The sequence below is a fragment of the Erpetoichthys calabaricus genome, chromosome 11, assembly GCF_900747795.2.
Source record: "Erpetoichthys calabaricus chromosome 11, fErpCal1.3, whole genome shotgun sequence".
NCBI classification, from domain to species: Eukaryota; Metazoa; Chordata; class Cladistia; order Polypteriformes; family Polypteridae; genus Erpetoichthys; species Erpetoichthys calabaricus.
Genome location: NC_041404.2, coordinates 111,736,920 through 111,760,190, shown reverse-complemented (window position 1 = coordinate 111,760,190; position 23,271 = coordinate 111,736,920).

The following is a 23,271-nucleotide window of genomic DNA, read 5'->3' as shown; positions in this document are numbered from 1 at the left end:
TATACTTAAGGAAACATTTAGAAAAATGAATAAAGCACAGAAAAAAATTAAAAACATGATGAAATACAGTAATAACAGACATACCAGTTTGATAACATTAGCTTTTCTAATCTTGAAACGGATGTGTCATTGCCAATGACGAATGAATTTCCATATAATGTAGGCTGCTGCTGTCATCAATGTGTGCATGTAATGGGGTTACAAAATTGTCGCTGGGTGACCATTTGACCTTAGATAGATGTGATCGGATGCTACAGATTTGTTTTTCCTTTCTCTATTGTCATTCAGATACTATAAAAATCCCAACTAGTAAACAATAAATAAATAAATGGGTAAATATAAACATAAACTTACATCAGCCAATTAACCTAATCTTGTACTTCACAACAAGAAATGTTTTTATTATTCTGGCAATCTCATTTTACCCCGAACTAAACTCTGCACTCTTTTCACCATCCCCCCAGGGCTCAATGAAGCGATCGAGTTTCCATTCACCTAAATGACCAAGGGAATCACCAAGCCCCAGCTTGATGAAAGAATGGCACATTTAATTAAATGTATAGGGTGTCCCAAAAGTCACTATACACTTCATTTTTCCTATTTCATTCCAGGTATCATTCAAAGAAACTTAGGCCATCAGCATATGACAACTTAGGCTTTGCAGTATTTGTAAGCATATCATTCCCTTAAGATATAGCCCCTCCCCACTTTGCCAGGTTAGTCAGAGATTTCCTGAACATCACGTTTCCTGACCGATGGGTCGGTCGAAGGGGTCCCCTCGAATGGGCTCTGCGTTCCCCTGACCTTACACCTTGTGACTTTTTTTTGTGGGGCTATATCAAAAGCAAAGTGAATGCCACTAAGCCCTGTAACCTCTCACAGCTTAAGGAAAGAATCCACACGGCCTGCAGCGAGGTTGGGGAAGAGATGCTGCAAAATGCCGGAGAGGCTTGTGTCCGAAGGTGGCTGAAAATTGTTGAAAATGGAGGCGCTCATGTGGAGGTAGACAACTAGTCTTCAAGGTGTTGGAATGTGATGGCAAGCCTAGCAAGTAAAACTGCAACGACTCCTTTGTTGATGCTAGAAATATTAATAAACTCAGTTTCTTGTGTCATTTTTAGGAATTTATTAATAGTGTATAGTGACTTTTGGGACACCCTGTATTAGAACCAATATCAAAATTATTCACATTTTCTATTTTAGGAGAAGCATTATTGATTGAATTTTTATCTGTGTAGGTTTTTTTAATTTTACTATCAGACTGGCATTTACAAAAAACATTTTTATTTCCCTTTAATCCCCAAGTACTTTAACCAGTACATAATAACTCCATTAAATGACAAACTCTCTCCTCACTGCAATGAAAATTCCAGTAACCATTTTAATGAACTCGGGGACTGAGAAAGATGTAATGATTATTTCAGTGCAATCTCCAGATGTATTTATTTTGCATTAACAAGAAAAATCCATGGAACAAAAGCTTCATAATGAATTAGTCCAAGTCTGCAAAGAAAGTTTACTTTATAAATAAGCCGGAGAAATTCAGTTCAGCTTATTCTTATATGGTGCACTTCCCATTAGATTTTCCAGCTGAGAAAAAAGGAAACTGTAACAGGCTGAATGTACATGGAGATTGTCAGGAGTGTGACATTGCTTACTGCCTGGACGTCAGACTGCATTTCCATGTATGCTCAGCAATCAGTTTTAAATACAAATGACAGAACTGAGCAAGGAAAGCAATGCTACACTGAACTGGCAAGTACTTATCACATCAGTAAGTATTTCATCTTTAATGCATTGGAAATAAAGCTGTAGATATATTGATCAGCTTACCTTCACTGCACATCATTGAAGAAGCATATAATAAAGACAGAGGATACAGCTGGGCTCATTTTTCTCTTTGATGGGTTAGGATATTCTGCACTTGGGAGTTAGAAAGTGAAATCAGAACTATGTGTTCACTTTACAATGATATTCCATACATTGTTTTGGCAGTGCTTTTACAATATTTTTTTAATTTTTTGCCTTAAGGTAATGTCATTCACAATCAATCATGCAACAAAATGATAAATTCCATGTCTAATACACAGAAAAGGATATCAACAATTTTGTAATCAATTTAAGGAAAGAACATGTTGCACTTGATGAAGTGATACCATCTGTTCTGAATAGGAACAAGAGAATCTTTTCTGGGATAAAGGCATGTTCCAAATCCTCAGCCCACCAAGAAAATTCATTTTCCAAGAGGAGCAAAAAGTGAAAAGTCACCAATTTTAATTCAAGAGAGAATCAAAATGTGTAAGATGTGGCATAAGTTCATTATAATATTATATTTTAACTTTGACTATACATTGAGCCTATTTTATATTCAGTTGGAGCAAACACCCACCTGTGAAAGCTCAATTAGCACAGTCCTTTACTTTTGAAGTTAAAATTATATTAAATTAGTTTCTCCTTTTAATTGTAGCTTACACTTTAACATAACAATATTTAAAATGTGCACAATTCATATATTGCCAGTATACAATTCTAGGTTAGCTTTTACAGCAAAATTATGTTCTGCTGATTGAAGTGTCAGTAACACTTTCCATGAATAATTTTCATGAGTAATTACCTGCATAATTGTGTTTGCGTAATTTGTAGAGGATAAAATTCTAAAGGTAGTGTACGTAAAAAATTGAATGCACACCTGGGCATGCATTGCAATTACTGGACCCTTTTGAATATTTTGACTTTGTTTTATTCCTTTTTCTTTGCCCCTTTAATTTCAGTTACAAACTTCCTGCTCTGTAACACTATGCCATTGTTTCCTGAAGGTTGTGTTACTCCAAGTAAAATCTTAGGCAGATTGTGTCCAACTTGTGCACCATCTAGGCTCTTACACTTATAGAAATATAAGGCCATGCTAAGTTGGCATGCAGTTTAAATATCTTATGTGCATTATGTCAAAAACTTAATCCTCTGGATCATTCTTTATAAACATTTATCCAAAGAAACTTCTAGGAATCATTTTTATCCTCCTGATGGAGACTACATTAAATTGGAGAAATCCCGTCTATATTAATGGCCAGTATGCTCAAAAATCCATACCACTTTATAATTAAAATTCTGATGGTACTGGTATAACATATTTGTATAAACTTTTTGAATCCATCCATTATCCAACCCGCTGTATCCTAACTACAGGGTCACGGGGGTCTGCTGGAGCCAAACCCAGCCAACAGAGAGCGCAAGGCAGGAAACAAACCCCGGGCAGGCCGCCAGTCCACCGCAGGGTGCAAACACACACACACACACACACACACACACACGAAGCACACACTGGGGACAATTATAGAATCGCCAATGCACCTAACCTGCATGTCTTTGGACTGTGGGAGGAAACCGGAGTACCCGGAGGAAACTCACTCAGACACAGGGAGAACATGCAAACTCCAAGCAGGAAGGAAACTGCGAGGCAGCAGCGCTACCACTGCGCCACCATGCCGCCAACTTTTTGAATAACAAATATATTAATAACTAATTGCACACTGGCATGCCTTTTTACCATTTAAATTTTTTTTAAAGCTCTCTACTCAAAGGGATTCAATGGTATGTTTTTACTACTCTTAAATTGATAAAATTATAGTTTGTCACTCATGCCAGCACTGCCAATCAAAAACAGCACAACACATAGCTTTTTCCTGTCCTGTCTTACTTTTTGCATCCTATTACCCAGGGGTAGGCAACGTCGGTCCTGGAGTGCCACAGTATGTGCAGGTTTTTGTTCCAACCCAATTCCTTAACGAGAACTCAATTATTGCTGATGAAGCACATATTGCTTAAGTGACATTTTAATGCTTCATTTTAGTGGTCTCGCTTGTTAAGGTTCTCCAACCTTAATTGCTTATTTCAATCTTAAACTGCTGCATTCAGTGTTTTAATTGCTCCTTATTAGCAATAAGATGTAAAAGACAAAGCAGCCAGCAGTTCTCCAGCTAGCTTTTTTCCAATTACATCTGTGTGTGTTCATCATGCACGGTTTGATTTAATAAAACACTTAATAGAAAAATGTGACAGACTGAAAATGATCTGTTTTAGGCTTCAAATCATTTGGATGATATCCTTGGAAAGGAAAAAAATCTATGATATAAAAGCCTTACATTGCACAGACTAACAAGCCATAAAATTAAATAAGGTCTGAGATTGGCAATGATTGGTTTCTAATTAAGCAATTGGGTTGAATGAAAACCTGTAGCCACTGCGGCTCACCAGGACCGACATTGCCTACCCCTGTTTTACATCTTATTGCTAATAAGGAGCAATTAAAACACTGAATGCAGCAGTTTAAGATTGAAATAAGCAATTAAGGTTGGAGAACCTTAACAAGCGAGACCACTAAAATGAAGCATTAAAATGTCACTTAAGCAATATGTGCTTCATCAGCAATAATTGAGTTCTCGTTAAGGAACTGGGTTGGAACAAAAACCTGCACATACTGTGGCACTCCAGGACCGACGTTGCCTACCCCTGCTATTACCAATCATGTTGAGCCACACACTACTCCTGGTAATGTTCTTATAGGAGTATGGCTCACTATTCACACGGTTGACATACACGTCCACACATTACCTTACAAATACTGATACACTGACATAAAATCACATTTTCAAATCCTATTTCCATTTCCATTTACTGTAAAGATTTGAATGTGTGGTGATTGAACAAGATCTACATTTTAATGTGTTTGCAAGTTTTCTATTAATTCTAGTATTTTTAGTATACTTTTAGAAGAATTTAGTATATTTTAGGAGAATACTCAAAGTAGGACCATGGGGACCATAGCTTATCCCAACATCAGGTTTAGGACAGGAGCCATCACTGAATGGGACACCAGTTTATTGTTCAATATCCTCCTATACTTGCACTCACCTGTTCTTGAAAGGAGACAAAGCCCGTGGATGCAATGTACTTGAATTGCCCACTACTGTGACTCCCCCAACTCCTTTATGAAAGTGTCTTTGTCAATATCTAGACACCGTGCAGCAAGACAGAGGAACAAAGCAAGCAGAGGAGCAGGTTTAAATACTTTATTCAGTAATTATAATTATTATGCCAAAAGCAGAAGCAAAGCAAATGGGTGTAATAATCACACCATACAACCTGGATTGGGTGTCCAATAGTACAAGAACCTTACTTTTTAGCATGTGTGTCATTATGTCCCTTATGTGTACGTGCTGAGCAACCCATGCCTTGTAAGCAGTTCTGCCTATTCAACTGGTTCAAACAGCTCTTGTCTTTAACAATCACATTAAGGTTTCAACATAATCACTACAAAGCTTGCAAACTCTAATGATACCTTAGTTGAGAAAGCTTATAAAATTTTAAAATATAGAACTGAAAAAAATACATCCATATGTCCAATTGAATATATAAACTAACATCCTAATGCTGTAAAAGAAATAAATACATTCTTAAATTCTACTACATGAATATATTCTACTCCCAAACAGGTAAATAACCCTATTCTTTATATTTTCTACACGGTGCATTTAAAAAACTATTACTTATGATCACCAAACCTTTTAAAGAATCAGAGTAGTTATTCAGATTCCAACTTTTCTCTGCTAAAATATAGCATTGCATCGTCAGTTAACTACAGTCAAAGTCATCAGCATGACTCAACTGGGAATACATATTGGGATGATAAGAGTATGGAAAAGAGATTAAATGTGGGCATTAAAATAAGGATGATGTCATTCAATAGAATCATGAAGGATAAGCACAGAAAGTAGACTGTTAAACAATGTGTAGTCCACAGATATTAAAATCATCTCAAAAAACTGTTCACTGCTCAAGCACTGTCCATTTTTCCTCTTGAAAGAGCTCTTCTATGTGTTTCTGACTGCTGTCAAAATCACACTGGAAACCAACACCAACATTGTGGAAAGAAAAATGTACATCATCATTCCAAAATAAAAATATTTACTTCCTGAAGGACTCTTTAGTGATTTTGAGGGCCTTAAAAAATGATTTAGGGAATATCTACCCTAAATATCTTCAGCATCTCCTCTCCCCCACAAGGAGTGCTAATACTCTGAATCACTATTTCACCCCAATCAGAGACTTGCTGCCTGCTACAATGAGCTCCCCTTGGACTGTCAGACATTCTCTAAGTTCTCCTGCATCCCTCTTACAAACAGAAACTGAAATATGAGCAGTCGAATAAAAAAGTGGTGCAGTGCTGAAGAAAAGAAATAGGGGAAACACGTAGGATTGCTTTGATTCTTTGCACTGGGACTTGTTTGGAGAGATTCTAGCAGCTGTGGATGAGTGCCTAGCAGTTTTAACTGTATTCATCAAAAAATGTGTGAATGACTGTGTGCCTAAGAAAACAATTACTTTTCTGTATAAGAACCCATGGATTATCAGTGACATCTGTAATACACAATCAGCCACAACATTAACGCCACTGAGAAGTGAAATAAGTAACATTGATTATCTCATTACAAGGGCACCTGTCAAATAGTGGGATATTAGGCAGAAAGTTAATAGTTACTTTTTGAAGGTGATGTGTTGGAAGCAGAAAAAATGGGTACGCATAAGGATCCGAGTAACTTTGACAAGGGCTCATTTGTGATGGCTAGATGACTGTGTCAGAGCATCTCTAAAATGTGGGGGGTTCCCGGTATACAGTGGTTAGTACCTACCAAAAGTTGTCCAAGGACTTTCAACCGGTGAACCAGCAACAGTGTCATGGACGCCCAAGGCTCATTGATGGGCATAGGGAGCAAAGGCCATCCCTAACCTGATCCCACAGAAAAGCAACTGTAGCACAAAATGCGGAAAAACTGCTAGCCATAAGAGAAGAAAGAGAACACACAGTACATCACAGCTTGCTGTGTGTGGAGCTGTGTAGCTACAGATCGGTCAGAGTGCCCATGCTGATCCATGCTCACTGCCGAAATCATATATAATGGGCATATGAATGTCAGAACTGGACCATGTAGTAATGAAAAAAATGGCCTGGTCTGAAGTATCATGTTTTCTTTGAGATCATTTGGATGCTTAAGTGCTTGTGAATTGTTTATCCAGTAAAGCAATGACAGTAGAATTTACTATGGGAAAATGGCAAGCTGGCGGAAGCACTGTGATACTCTGGAAAATGTTCTGCTGGGAAACCTTGGGCCCTGGCATTCATGTGAATGTTATTTTGATATGTACTATCTACCTGAAGATTTTTGCAGACCACATACATGCCTTTATGGCAATGGTATTACACCGGTGGCAGTGGCCTCTTTCAGCAGGATAATGCATCCTACCACACTGCAGACTTTTCCTCAAACCATTCCTGAAAAATTTAAGATTCAAGATTTGGCCTCCAAATTCCCATATGCATAAAAAGAACCTCGTTCTGCTGGGAGACTTCAATGCTCACGTGGGCAATGACAGTGAGACTTGGAAGGGCGTGATTGGGAGGAATGGCCCCCCCGATCTGAACCCGAGCGGTGTTTTGTTATTGGACTTCTGTGCTCGTCACGGATTGTCCATAACGAACACCATGTTCAAGCATAGGGGTGTTCATATGTGCACTTGGCACCAGGACACCCTAGGCCTCAGTTCGATGATTGACTTTGTGGTCGTGTCGTCGGACTTGCGGCCACATATCTTGGACACTCGTGTGAAGAGAGGGGCGGAGCTGTCAACTGATCACCACCTGGTGGTGAGTTGGCTTCAATGGTGGGGGAGGATGCCGGTCAGGCGTGGTAGGCCCAAACGTGTTGTGAGGGTCTGCTGGGAACGTCTGGCAGAGCCCCCTGTCAGAAGTAGCTTCAACTCCCACCTCCGGCAGAACTTCGACCACATCCCGAGGGAGGTGGGGGACATTGAGTCCGAATGGGCCATGTTCCGTGCCTCTATTGTTGAGGCAGCTGACCGGAGCTGTGGCCGTAAGGTGGTCGGTGCCTGTCGTGGCGGCAATCCCCGAACCCGTTGGTGGACACCGGCGGTGAAGGATGCCGTCAAGCTGAAGAAGGAGTCCTACAGGACCCTTTTGTCCTGTGGGACCCTGGAGGCAGCTGATAGGTACCGGCAGGCCAAGCGGAATGCAGCTTTGGTGGTTGCTGAGGCAAAAACTCGGGCGTGGGAGGAGTTTGGGGAGGCCATGGAGAACGACTTTTGGACGGCTTCGAAGAGATTCTGGTCCACCATCCGGCGTCTCAGGAAGGGGAAGCAGTGCAGTGTCAACACTGTATATGGTGGGGATGGTGCGCTGCTGACCTCGACTCGGGACGTTGTGGGTCGGTGGGGGGAGTACTTCGAAGACCTCCTCAATCCCATTAACATGCCTTCCAATGAGGAAGCAGAGCCTGGGGACTCAGAGGTGGGCTCCCCCATCTCTGGGACTGAGGTCACCGAGGTGGTCAAAAAACTCCTTGGTGGCAGGGCCCCGGGGGTGGATGAGATACGCCCGGAGTTCCTCAAGGCTCTGGATGTTGTAGGACTGTCTTGGTTGACACACCTCTGCAACATCGCATGGACATCAGGGACAGTGCCTCTGGATTGGCAGACCGGGGTGGTAGTCCCCCTCTTTAAGAAGGGGGATCGGAGGGTGTGTTCCAACTACAGAGGGATCACACTCCTCAGCCTCCCTGGAAAAGTCTATTCAGGGGTCCTGCAGAGGAGGGTCCGTCAGATAGTCGAGCCTCAGATTCAGGAGGAACAGTGTGGTTTTCGTCCTGGTCGCGGAACAGTGGACCAGCTCTATACCCTTAGCAGGGTCCTGGAGGGTGCATGGGAGTTTGCCCAACCAGTCTACATGTGTTTTGTGGACTTGGAAAAGGCATTCGACCGTGTCCCTCAGGGAATCCTGTGGGGGGTACTCCGAGAGTATGGGGTACCGGCCCCCCTGATAAGGGCTGTTCGGTCCCTGTACGATTGGTGCCAGAGCCTGGTCCGCATTGCCGGCAGTAAGTCGAACCCGTTTCCAGTGAGAGTTGGACTCCGCCAGGGCTGCCCTTTGTCACCGATTCTGTTCATAACTTTTATGGACAGAATTTCTAGGCGCAGCCAGGGCGTTGAGGGGGTCCGGTTTGGTGGGCTCAGGATTGGGTCACTGCTTTTTGCAGATGATGTTGTCCTGTTTGCTTCATCAGGCCGTGATCTTCAGCTCTCTCTGGATCGGTTCGCAGCCGAGTGTGAAGCGGCTGGGATGAGAATCAGCACCTCCAAATCCGAGACCATGGTCCTCAGCCGGAAAAGGGTGGAGTGCCCTCTCAGGGTTGGTAGCGAGATCCTGCCCCAAGTGGAGGAGTTCAAGTATCTCGGGGTCTTGTTCATGAGTGAGGGAAGAATGGAGTGTGAGGTCGACAGGCGGATCGGTGCGGCATCCGCAGTAATGCGGGCGCTGCATCAGTCTGTCGTGGTGAAAAAGGAGCTGAGCCGCAAGGCGAAGCTCTCAATTTACCAGTCGATCTATGTTCCTACCCTCACCTATGGTCATGAACTATGGGTAGTGACCGAAAGAACGAGATCGCGAATACAAGCGGCTGAAATGAGTTTCCTCCGCAGGGTGTCTGGGCTATACCTTAAAGATAGGGTGAGAAGCTCAGTCATCCGGGAGGGGCTCAGAGTAGAGCCGCTGCTCCTCCGCATCGAGAGGAGTCAGATGAGGTGGCTCGGGCATCTGATCAGGATGCCTCCTGGACGCCTCCCTGGTAAGGTGTTCCGGGCACGTCTAACCGGGAGGAGGCCCCGGGGAAGACCCAGGACACGTTGGAGGGACTATGTCTCTCGACTGGCCTGGGAACGCCTTGGGATTCTCCCGGAAGAGCTAGAAGAAGTGGCCGGGGAGAGGGAAGTCTGGGCATCTCTGCTCAAGCTGCTGCCCCCGCGACCCGACCTCGGATAAGCGGGAGACAATGGATGGATGGATAAAAAGAAGCTTAGAGGAGCATAACAGAAAAGTCACAGAAGGCAATGCTTTCAAAAGGCAATACCAAAAGTAAACAAAGTCCCAATCTTAAATCCAAGAGGGTAGGTCACAAAAACAGGGCACTGGTTCAAAAACATCAGTAAATCACAAAAACACTGAAATCATAGTAGAAACTCATCAACATCATAAGCACATTCACAATGAACCACAAGGGACTGTGGGTTGTCCCCACCTTAACAGAGCAGAGGGCAGTCTCTTGATGGTATTGGGCAGTTGACCGTCCTCCTTGGAGGACCATTAACAAAACACATGGCACATAATAAAAGATGCTTAAACTAAACAAACAACAATGCTAACATAAACAATAGTCAACACACATGGAATGTGCTAATGTCTTACTGCCACAAGAAACCTTCAGAGGTCTTATGGAGTCCATGCCTCAATGGGTCAAAGCTGTTTTGGTGGCATGAGAGTGCCCTACACAATTTTAGGTATGTGGTTTAAATGTTGTCACTAATTGGTGTATGCCTATGACATTTATGACATTTCAGGTCAGTGATGTTTAAATGTACAAGAAATACTGGTATTATCTGAGCACACTAATTAAAATTGTTGAGAATAGCTAAAAAATATGTACAGTAGCACTTGTGATTCAAATAAAATGTGTGAAGAGGTTTACAGGCCACAAAGTAAAGTCTAAATGCATCAACATTTTCTTTTCTGGATGAACTTAATGCTTTCTATGCCTGTTTGACTGCAGTAACAAAGCATCTCCAAGTATGAGTGCCTGCAGAACTGCATGATCCATTCTTCTCTGTTTCTGTGGATAATATATGGAGTATTTTTAAATGAATTAAGATCCATAAAGTATTAGCCCAGATAGAATAGCAGGATGCATTTTAAAAGCCTATAGTAATCAAATAGCTGTAATTTCCAGAGACATTTTAATGCTTCACTTAGACAATCTAAAGTTCCTGCAGGCTTCAAAAAATACCCTTCTGGCAAAGGAAACAGAGTAGACTGTGTCAATGACTATAGACCAGTGGCACTCAATGGCATTGTGACAAAATGCTTTGACAGACTCATTAAATGTACTGTAGTATTCAATAAAGCTTGGACCGCCTCTGTCCTCCATTTCATTAACACCAATCCAGAGATTATACAATATTTGTTGCACTTCATATTCGTCTGGCAATTCTGAATAATTAAAATGTTTATGCCAACATACTGTTTATACAACAGACTACAACTCAGCATTTAATACTTTTGGACCCCTCAAGCTGATCATTAAGCTCTTGGACTTACTGACACACTTCGCAATTGAAAGTTTTGGATTTCCAAACTGGCAGACCCTTATATGTTCAGGGAAGCAGTGTGAATTCCTCCACACTAATCCTTAACACATAAACCTTATTGAAACCTCATTGAAAAGTGTGCTGTGACAGTAGGGCAAAATGCTGCTTTTCTTTCATCATTAAATGATGACACCATTTAACGAGTAGAGGTTGTGACAGATTAAAGGGTCCCCGTGACCCCTTGAACTCTCAGACCAGACGTCAGACACCAGATAAAAGTCAAAAAATGAATATTTATTATAATAATAAGTGCACAAAGCACCCTCCACTCCACTATACTCCAATAAATCAATAATCAAATAAACAATCAATACAATCCTCCACTCCCAGACGCGTTGCCACCCTTCCACCCAGCTCAGCTTAGCGTCTGGGATTTCCCATCGTCCTTTTATATTCCCTGACCCGGAAGTGGTTCCAACCCTACAGTCCATGTGATTCCTTATCACTTCCGGGTCAGATAAAAAGTCCTTTTCTTCATCCCGGAAGCACATCATTTCCTTTGTTGCCTTGCCTACGACGTACTTCCGGGTTATAGGGCACAAACAACTCTCTGGGCCTCCCTGCAGAGTCAGAGCCAGAGTTGGCCCCTGTGGTATCCAGCAGGGCTGTAAAGGAAAACTCCATCGTCCATGATTCCCTGCTAGTGTTCGGGGCACTTCCATGCCGCAGGGAGAGCTCCATCTGGCGGCCTGGGGGTATTGGCCAGGATGACAGGCCGGCCATATCCCACAAGGTTTACCTCATGCAACAGTTGTTCCAGGACAAAAGTTTTTTTATGTAATTTCAGCTCAACCAAGAAGCTGTTCTCAGATTTCAGGAAGCAGGATACACACTTCACTCATATCTGTATCAGATGGGATGCTGTGGATATCACTGACAACCTTAATTGGACACATTTTGAGTACAGTCAAAAAGGCAAATCAACTTCTTTAATTTCTTGGATGCCTGAGGAAAGGCTGAATGTACTGTATCTCTCTATGCTCATCAACTTTTATAGGTGTCCATCCTCACTGGCTGGGGAACAACAACAATCTCTCTCTGCAATCTCCTGATATAGCACCTATTCAGCTAAGGAACCCTAAAAAAGCAGAGATTGGTGAAATTGTCTGTGAATATTATGGCCACACAGTTAAAGACATATTGCATATAGCACATTACCTCATAAAGAAAAACTACTATTAAAGACCTCAGCCCACCAGCACATTCACTTTTTTTGTCCTTTTCTATTCTGGAAAATGGCATTGGACCACTAGCACTCACACCACTACATTCAGGTCACTAGGCAACTCAGCAGCCACTTACAGTATACTTATTGAATTAGTGTACCTGATGTGCATTCTTATAAATATTTTGTATGGTATTATTTCTTTGGCTAGTTTGTATTATACTATAGTTAATACTCTATAGGAGACACAGAACTAAAAATCTTATTGTATGCATCATGTATACATGACAATTAACTTGAAATATTTTATTTTTATTTTTTTTATCTTATATACCTTAATGTAATTGTAATAATCTAGTTCAAGGTCAGAAATTCTTCATGTTTTCTCAAGCCACGTGTCTTTTTTTCCCAAAAACCCTGTAATGTTTGTATACTGTACTTCTGCATTTACCTTTACCAGAGAATCAGATTTCAGCAGTGTTTTTCATAAAGGAGAACTATTACCTCAAAACTCCTAAAAAATATAAAACAAACTGCATTTAAATGCAACATAAAATAATAAGGTGTGTTAGAATGTTGCGTGTAAGGTTGTCCAGTGGTCATGCAGACTAAAATCACATGAAACATTAACATATGGTAATGAAAATGTATGAATACAAATAATACATCACATTAAAATTATGATATTGTTTGTTTTCACTACACCAAAAAAATACCATTTCCAAAAATATCTGATGTGCTCAGCACATAACCATTCCGACATAAAAAAACATTTTTGCAGTAAAATATTACAGGCCAATGTTTTATTACTTGGAATGAAATGTTGTGCTGAAAAGTTATATTCTACTTCCTAATAGTGGTGCATTTGGGGCACAAATGTGTTCAAAAAAACATAAAATCATTATTTCTGTCAAAACACAAAATCTCCCAGAGCGATTTTCTTCAAAATCAATAGTCTTCCAGTACTACGTCTATAACTATGTCATTTCATTTGGATTAAGTGATTTGTTTTTGAGTTACTGTGTTGACCAACTCACTTCCCGAAAACCCACACTTACACACAGACATCAATTTGAAAATGTAAAAAAAAATGTTCAGGGTGGCCTAAAATGTATACATCCATAGAAAATGAAAAGATGAAATTCTGAGCTACTCACAATATTTTCTCTCCCTCAATAAATAGCTATGGTGTATGTACTCATCTCTGTCTAGCAAAATCTAGTGAGGAGATTGTGCTCAAAATCAACAGCTTTCAAAGTTTTTGCAATTCTGAAAACTTTGCCAAGTTTCATACAGGTTAAGTGATTTTTATTTGAGTTATCAATGTCCAAAGACTGTCAAACCCTGACACACAAACACACATACATACTGTACAAACATTTTATAAATTGATAAATTGTTAGAAAAAAAATATATACATTTATATATATATGTGTTGGTAAACTGTCATCTTCAGGCGTCTCCTCAGATATTCTCTGGAATTTAAGTCTGAGCTTTCTATGGGTCTATGGCTATCCTTCAGTGGCCAATCAATGAGCTAGACAAATTGCTCTTTTTGTTCCCAGATGACAGCAGCCCATCTCTAATCATCGGGTACCTAAACATCCACCTGTACAGTCCTTCTGCTACAGACTTTTTCCCTCTTCTTTCCCCTTTTGACATTACACAGCTCCACACACCACCAGTTCACAAGACTGGCAATCTTCTAGACTTTGTTCTCTCTCACAACTACATTCCCACAAATGCAACTGTCACATCCCTACACACATCTGACCACTTTTTTATTCAGTTCTCTCTGCTTCTTCCCTCTTCTCACTCTTATACTCCCCTCACTGTATCATTTTGCCGTTACCTCTATTCCTTCTTTCCCAACAGTTCCTCTTCCCTAGTCTCCTCTTCTCTCCCTCATCCCGACCACTTCACTTTATACTAATGCTGCCACAGACATTCAGCTATTCTCAACTCTGTTGTTATGTCTTCATAGTGTCTGTCCTCTCTCTTCTAGGACGCCCTTTTCCAACCTCCTTGACTATTGATGACTTTGCTACCTTTTTCAGGAAATGGTGGGTGCTACTAGCTGTCAGTTCTCGTCATCACTGCCAGTTATTTTGCCTCCTTCCATGCATCACCCAGCATTCTCCATGTTCTCTCCACTCTCTGCTACTTATGTTTCCAACCTCCTCTCCAATCACCCCACTACCTGACCACTTAACCCTATCCTCTCATTTCTTTTTCAAGCTCTCTCTCCCTCATTCATTTTTTCAATTACACATATCATTGACACCTCATTAAGCTTAAGTACCTTTCATACCATGTTCAAACATGCTCTGTTAACCTCATTCCTCAAATAACCTACACTTGGTCCATCCCCGTTTAGCAATGGCAGGCTTTCCAAACACTTGCACAAGCTGTGTCTAACCAAGTCTCTTCTATCCTTGTTCAGAATGGATTGCTCGATCCCAACCAGTCCAGCTTCAAAAGGAACCACTTTACTGAGACAGCTGTACTGACTGTGGTTGACCAACTACAGTTAGCTAGAGCTACCAACATGATCCTTCTGAACCCCTCCTCTGCCTTTGGCACAGACAACCATGAGATCCTTTTTGCCATCCTCGCTAACCTTGGACTCACTGGGTCTGACTAAACTGATTAACTTAAAAGCAATCTATGAATATTTGTCCATTAATATTATTGTTCATTATTATTGTTGACAACGGACAGGAGGAAAACAAAAACTCTAGTCAGTGATATTCCTGGAGAAAGTAAACCTCTGGGCTAGTCCACAGTCAGCTATAATAGACAAAGTCAGACAGTTACAGTCCTATTGACATCGGCCAACTGGCCACCCACCCCTACTAGGCATTCTCCAATTAATTCTGTGCTGGGCCACCTAATATGATAACAGAATGGGACTGCTCTCAGACATTCTGAGTCCTACATCTTGGGCAGGTCCCACTGTGTGTCACAGAGAGAAGAGATGTCAAGAGTGCATCAGACATCAACAAGGGTGCCTCAAAGAGTGGTGCTGGGCCATCTGCTCTTCTTTCCCTGCACCACCTCACTGGGCTCCATCATCCAATTCCATGGTTTTTCATATGAGTGCTACGCTGATGATACTGTTGTTCCCTCTTGAGGACAACATGGTATCAGTTAGAGTCTCTGCATGTCTTGCGGATATTTCAATCTGGATAAAGGATCAGCATCTACAGCTCAGCAAAGACAGAGCTTCTTGTTAACCCAGCAAGCCAAGTCTATTCAACTCCCCATCTCAAGTCAGTTTGCTTTGATTAAATAGTTTATTGCAGCAGTACTGTCTCTCTCAAATGTACTAACCCCCTATTCCTGTCCTTCCTTTTCTTTCTCCAAGTACCCAATCGCCACACAATCAGCTCTGTAATAGACGTCAAGCTATCTGTAAGCTTAGAACGCCAATTTTTCAAAACTTTTAAGGAACATTGAAATATCTTCGTGTTTAATTATTCTGTCCATCTATTCATCCAGTGTCATGCCAGTACCAGCAAGAATACAGCGCAAGGCAGGAACAATCCCTGAATTGGGCGCTAGCTCCTTGCTAGCGCTGTGACACCGTGTCCTCACATGTTTAATTATTAACAATATACATTATTTAAACGATGTTAACATTTTATCTGTATAATGTAATAAACTTATTTTGCTGCATTTCATCTTAAAAATGATATCGTCATCATATGTAAATACATGCTTTATAAAGTGGCTCAGGTAGTGCAATATTATAACTGTATCGCAAGTTTACAATGAGATATTGTACCTTTAAGTACAAACAGTTCTACAAGGAGCACTTGATGGACTGATTGAGTGCATTTATAGTTCTTGGGATGAAACTGTTTTTAAATGCATTTATAGTTCTTGGGATGAAACTGTTTTTGAACTGCGAGGTCCCTACAGGAAAGGCTTTGAAGCATTTGTCGTATGGGAGCAGTTCAATAGACAGTCCACATGGCTGAGGCAGCGTGTGCTTGATGCTGTATACCGATAATTCTCTTTCCGATCAGCTGCTTGATAGCCGTGGTTCCACACTCAGATATGGTGGGATAAATACTTGAGAGTAACAACGTTAAATCAGTTATGGTATTTGGAATAGTTTGGCCATTCCATGGACCATTATATTGTTACAGGTTATTTACAACCAGTAACCCCGCGATTCTCGAAAGAATCGCAAATCCAAGAATGGCAATCACTTTCTGTTCCCTCCGATATTTGGAGGGATGAAATATCATGGAGGGTGGGTGCGTCCACTTCACTCCACAGCAGTGCCACTCACAGTATGGCGGCGACGTTGACGTACGATTCTGCTAGTCATGAGGCGTGTTTCAGAAGTGCGTTGTAGGCGCCTTCGTGTATTGTTTTTATCCATGCAGTCTCAGCTTTGGCAGCGGTGGTAGTGTGAACAACTTGCCTGTTGCCTCTGGCATCTGTGCATATATACTGTACAACCTGGCGTGCACGCTGTACCTCAGATTTAGCTTACAGGTCGTAGCCATACGGGCTCGTTTTTGTATTACTGCCTCTGCTGTTGCAGAAGCACGTTGTGGGTGCCTTCGTTCATTGTGTCTATCCATACGGGCTCGTTTTTGTATTTCTGTTAGTTGAGCTCTTTCATTGTGGAGCCATGACTTCTTTGCGTCTGGTGTTTTTGAAGCGCGTTGTAGGAGCCTCTGTTTATTGTTTTTATCTATGCGGTCTCGTCTTTGTTGTTCTGTGGCTGTGTCGTTAGGTAGACGTCGTTTACTGTTAGGAATCATAATTCAACTTACTTTTAATACTGAATTACCGTCATGTGATCCAAAAATGCCACACTGACTGCTGGCACAGTGGATTAGAGCAAGTTTAGTTCACAGGTTGTGTTGTTTGGGCGCCACCTACTGACGCTACATTACTAAATGAACGTGGTATATATGGTGGTGTGGGTGGTCGTGTTCGGTCGGCTGTACAACCTGGCGTGCACGCTATACCTCAGGTGTAGTTCACAGGTTGTAGCCATGGTAAAGTTTTCATTTAATTAAACAAACATATTTGTACTGAAGCGATTTCTTTCATTGTGTTTATCCATACGGGCTCGTTTTGTATTTCCGTTAGTTGAGCTCTTTCATTGTGGAGCCATGACGTCTTTGCTTCTGGTGTGTCTGAAGCGCGTCGTAGGAGCCTCCGTGTATTGTTTTTATCCATGCGGTCTCGTCTTTGTTGTTCTGTGGCTGTGTCGTTAGGTAGAAGTCGTTTACTGTTAGGAAGCATACTCCAACTTACACACACTGACTGCTGGCACAGTGGATTAGAGCAGGTGTAGTTTACAGGTTGTGGTATTTGGGCGCCACGCATGGACTCTGGGAACTACGGGCTCGGTTTTGTATTACAAATCGTTGGTCTCTTTCCATTTGGAGCCGTGACTCCTTTGCTTCTGCTGACACAGACCGCTGGCACAGTGTATTAGAGCAGGTTTAGTTCACAGGTTGTGTTGTTTGGGCGCCACCTACTGACTCTGGAAAGCTGCTGGGTTTGACTCTGAGGCGCAGTGCACATGCGGTGCGTCTGCCGTCCATGCATAAATTAAACTGTCGTTTAGTAATATAGATCAGATACCTTAAATTAATAAACAATATGCGGTTAATTTTATTGTATTTGATAAAGCCGTCACGGATGTGCATCTAAAAAAGAAAGGGAAACCACACTGGAACAAAAACACTGCTTTGACGCTGGGTGCAGCCAGTGTGCAAAACCGAGCGGAGAACTTGGGTATGGCAAGGATTTAGCTGGTGTGGAAACGTGCGTGGCTTTATGCCAAGTTTAGTTTTTATACATACACGCGATGTGAGTGTGAAAAAAGGAAGTACACACTGTTTATACATGAGGCCCCTGGTGATTAAATACTTCTTTAAATTTCACAATTATAGGGGCCACTGTGCTCCTGGGAACACTCAAAGCTCTAGAAGTGGTATTATACTTTTGCCCTGATCTATGCCTCACAGAAATTTGATCACAGAGTTGTACAGAGGGTTTCCTGGATTTCATGGCTTAGTTTTTGCTCTGACATACGTTGTGAATATTGGGACCTTATATACACAGCTGTGTTCAATCAGTTAAATTAGCCACAGGTGGACTCCAATCAAGTTCTAGACACATCTTAAGGATAATTAAAACAAACAGGATGCACCTGCCCATAATTTTAAAGTTTCACAGCAAAGGGTCTGAATATCTATAGAAATGAGAATTTTTGACTTTTAGAAAAATATGCAAACCTTTTCAGTTTGTTATAATGGGGGGTTGATGGGCAAAAATGGCAAATTTATCAATTTAATAGGAAATCTATAACACAATAAAATGCAGAAAGTGAAATTTATGAATACTTTCTAAATACAATCTACAGTATATATAGTATATATATAAATACTATAAAGGTAACTAAATGAATTAATCAGCAAATGTAAAGGTGGAAATTTGCTGAGGTGCCTATGGAACATGGCTCAGTGCATTCTTTAGTCAGCAAGGGGCAGTATAATAATAGGTACAAAAATAAGGTTGACATTTTTAAATTCAATTCAATTCAGTTTATTTTTGTACAGCATTTTTACTGAGTACATGCTCAGAGTGCTGTAACAGGTTCACAGGTAAAATGCAGTTAACACATTATTAGTAATTATTTAATGCACACACATAAAGATAAATATTTGTTAATACATACAGCCAGATAAAGCTGTAAAACTGATTAACTTAAAAGCAATCTAAAAATATTTGTCCATTAATATTATTGCTGATCTATGGCAAGTTGACAACTGTGAAGAAGAAAACAAAAACTCCAGTCAGTAATATTCGTGGAGAAAGTAAACCTCTGGGCTAGTCCACAGTTAGTTATAATAGACAAACTCAGACAGTTACAGTCCTATTGTCATTGGCCAACTGGCCACCCACCCCTACTAGGCAATCTCCAATTAATTCTGTGCTGGTCTACCTAATATCAAATCTTTTCATTATTTGATTCTGGATTTCTTGTCCATGAGCAGGAAAACAACTATGAAGCAGAGCAGTGACACCATGTGCCACAGCAGGACACCAGAATGGAAACATTTTAAAGGCAATAGAGACCTGCGGTCTCTGTGTATTCCTTCTAAATACACAGTAAGATTATTTAAATACAACATAATCGATGAGAAGAAATTTGGACATAACTTCAAATGGTCTAGGACATTCTGAAGACAAAATAATGAACTTAATGTGAATAGGATTCTGCAGCAGTACAGGTACAGAAGTCAGTTACAATAGAAGTGTTAATTCAGGCATATCGGGTCCAAAACCAAAACCAGATGACCCTCCAGTAAAAACCACATAATTCTAAACACAACATTGCAGTTACATTTAGCATAACTTGTTATCATTAAGTAAAACACTAGGCCTTCACTAGAATATGTAGTGAGAAGATAAAACATAAAATATGCTATTAAGTGTGATATATGTGCTGACTGACACTCTCACAGTGGCAAAATATTTGGTCTATAGGTCACTATAGACAAACAAGGGATGCACAAACCAGTGTGTTTCTTCATGCCGGTCCCAAGCCCAGAGAAGTGGGGAGGGTTATGTCAGGAAGGGCATCTGGTGTAAAATTTTACCAAATCAATATACCGACAACAATACAAATTTTCATACCGGATCAGTCGAGCCCCGGGTTAACAACGACCGCCACTAGTACTGTTAGCCAACAGGGTGCTGGCGGAAGTTGGGCTACTGTTGGCTGAAGAAGAAGAAGGAGAAGAACAGTGATTGCATTCACTACACTTTTGGCACGCAGACTTATTCTGTTATATTGGAAGAATCCTAACTCTCCTCTGATAAGTCAGTGGGAAACTGATGTTTTATATTATTTGAAATTGGAAAAAATAAAATTCTCAGTTAGAGGATTAGTACAAATTTTTTTCAAAACCTGGCAGGATCTAATCAATATTATTTTAGAATAAGAGAAATAACTATTCATTTAATTTAATACATTTAATTCCCCTTCTCAATTTCTTATTTACCTTGTGGCACCTGGCTGGGGTTCATGCCCAGACAGGATGCCCAGGAGGACCGGAGGAGGGCTTGTGCCTCCTCCAGAACATGAGGGAGTGTCCTCCCTGGTTGCTGTGGGGGCCACAAGTACAGAGCTTGGAAGCTCTACCCTGTAGGGGCCCGTGGTCACCGCCAGGGGGTGCCCCGATGCCTTGGGAGCCCTGGACCTCAGCACTTCCGCCACACCCGGAAGTGCTGGGGGGAAGAGGATTGTGGACACCCGGAGGTCTTCCGGATGCACCGCCAGAGCTTCCGCCACACAGGGGTGTGGCTACAGAAGCCCTCAGGATGCACCTGGAGTCCTTCCGGGGTGAATAAAAGGGGCCGCCTCCCTCCAGTCAAGGGCAAGAGTCGGGAGGAGTAGGACGGAGCTCGGAGGAGAGGAGTGGAGGCGGACCTGATAGAGTGTGGGTATTGTGTTGTGTGGCCATGACTAAGGGGTGATTGGTGCCGAGGCACTGGGTTGTGTTCACTATTACTTGTACATAGTGTAAAATAAACGTGTGGTGGACTTTAAAATGCTCTCCGTCTGTCTGTGTCCGGGTCATCTTCCACAACCTATATATTTACTTCTCCCTTTCTTTTGTTTATTGTTGCCTTATTAAAAAGCCCTATGCAATTCTCCTTTGGCTAAGCTCTCCTTCTCAGGGGTGTGGTTTGATTTGTCTTCAATTTTGTTTGGTTATAAATTGATCTATTTGTATGAAATGATTACAATAAAAATTAATAAATAAAAAAAAAAAGAAGAAGGAGAAGAAGAGGGGGGAGACGTGTCCGGAGGCAGGAGGGGAGGAGGAAAGTAAAGAGAGTGGAACTGAGGGTAGGAACTTTGAATGTTGGCAGTATGACTAGTAAGGGGAGAGAGTTAGCAGATATGATGGAGAGAAGGAAGGTTGATATATTGTGCGTGCAACAGTTTAAATGGAAGGGGAGTAAGGCCAGGTGGATCGGAGGTGGATTGAAATTGTTCTATCATGGTGTGGATGGGAGGAGAAATGGGGTAGGAGTTATTCTGAAGGAACAGTATGTCAAGAGTGTTTTGGAGGTGAAAAGAGTGTCAGGCAGAGTAATGATTATGAAGCTGGAAATTGGAGGTGTGATGATGAATGTTGTTAGTGCATATGCACCGCAAGTTGGGTGTGAAATGGGTGAGAAAGAAGACGTTTGGAGTGAGTTGGATGAAGTGATGAACAGTGTACCCAAGGGACAGAAAGTGGTGACTGGAGCAGATTTCAATGGGCATGTTGGTGAAGGGAACAGAAGAGACAAGGAGGTAATGGGTAGGTATGGTGTCAAGGAGAAGAATGAAGAAGGTCATAGCATAGTGGATTTTGCAAAAAGGATGGACATGGCTGTGGTGAATAGGTATTTTAAGAAGAGGGAGGAACATAGGGTTACGTACTAGAGTGGAGGAAGATGCACACAGGTAGATTACATCCTATGCAGAAGAGTTGATCTGAAGGAGATTGAAGACTGAAAAGTGGTGGCAGGGGAAAGTGTAGTTAGGCAGCATAGGATGGTGGTCTGTAGGATGACGTTGGAGATCAAGAAGAGGAAGAGAGTGAGGGTAGAGCCAAGGATCAAATGGTGAAAGTTGAAAAAGGAAGACTGCAAGGTTAATTTTAGGGAGGAGGTGAGACAGGCACTGGGTGGAAGTGAAGAGTTACCAGACAGCTGGGAAACTACAGCAGATGTACTAAGGATGACAGCAAGAAGGGTGCTTGGTGTGACATCTGGACAGAGGAAGGAGGAGAAGGAAACCTGGTGGTGGAATGAGGAAATACAGGAGAGTATACAGAGGAAGAGAATGGCAAAAGAAAAAGTGGGATAGTCAGAGAGATGCAGAAAGTAGACAAGAGTACAAGTAGATAAGGCGCCCGGGTGAAGATAGAGGTGGTGAAGGCTAAAGAAAAGGCGTATGATGAGTTGTATGAGAGGTTGGACACTAAGGAGGGAGAAAAGGACCTGTACCGATTGGATAGACAGAGGGACCGAGCTGGGAAAGATGTGCAGCAGGTTAGGGTGATAAAGGATAAAGATGGACACGTACTCACAAGCGAGGAGAGTGTGTTGAGCAGATGGAAAGAGTACTTTGAGAGGCTGATGAATGACATGAACGAGAGAGAGAAGAGGTTGGATGATGTGGAGATAGTGAATCAGGAAGTGCAATGGATTAGCAAGGAGGAAGTAAGGACAGCTATGAAGAGAATGAAAAATGGAAAGGCCGTTGGTCCAGATGACATACTGTAGCGGATGCCACATGTGCTTTATTCCAGGGGCAGTTTGCTGCCTCTTTGGGTGCATTTCAGGAAAGAAGAATACTGTAAATACACCTTTAAGGGGAGAAAGAGCGACATCTTGTGGTGGAGCAAAGAGAAGAGACGAGGTAGCGCCAAGAAAAAATATCTGCTGGAACAAGTTCTTTTTTTTGAAGACTCAGCGACACAAGGGAGACGCGTCTCTGAAGACGGATCTTTTTTTTTCTTCCTTTGATTTTGCTGGAATACTTGGACTGGTAGAATTGAACTTTTTTGTTACCGGCTCGACGGCCGGCGTATTCCCGTATGGTTTCTCTTTGCCCTGCACAATAAGGTCAGTAATTCCGTTTGGTTGAACTGGTTTCTATGATTTATGAACATTGCGCGTTTAAACCAGAAAGGAGGGGGGTTTGATTGTTATGTATTTGTTTGTTTGTTTTTTTTCATGTAAGATAATATATGTGTTATTCTTTTGCTTCTTCTTTGTGTTGTAATATGATTTGT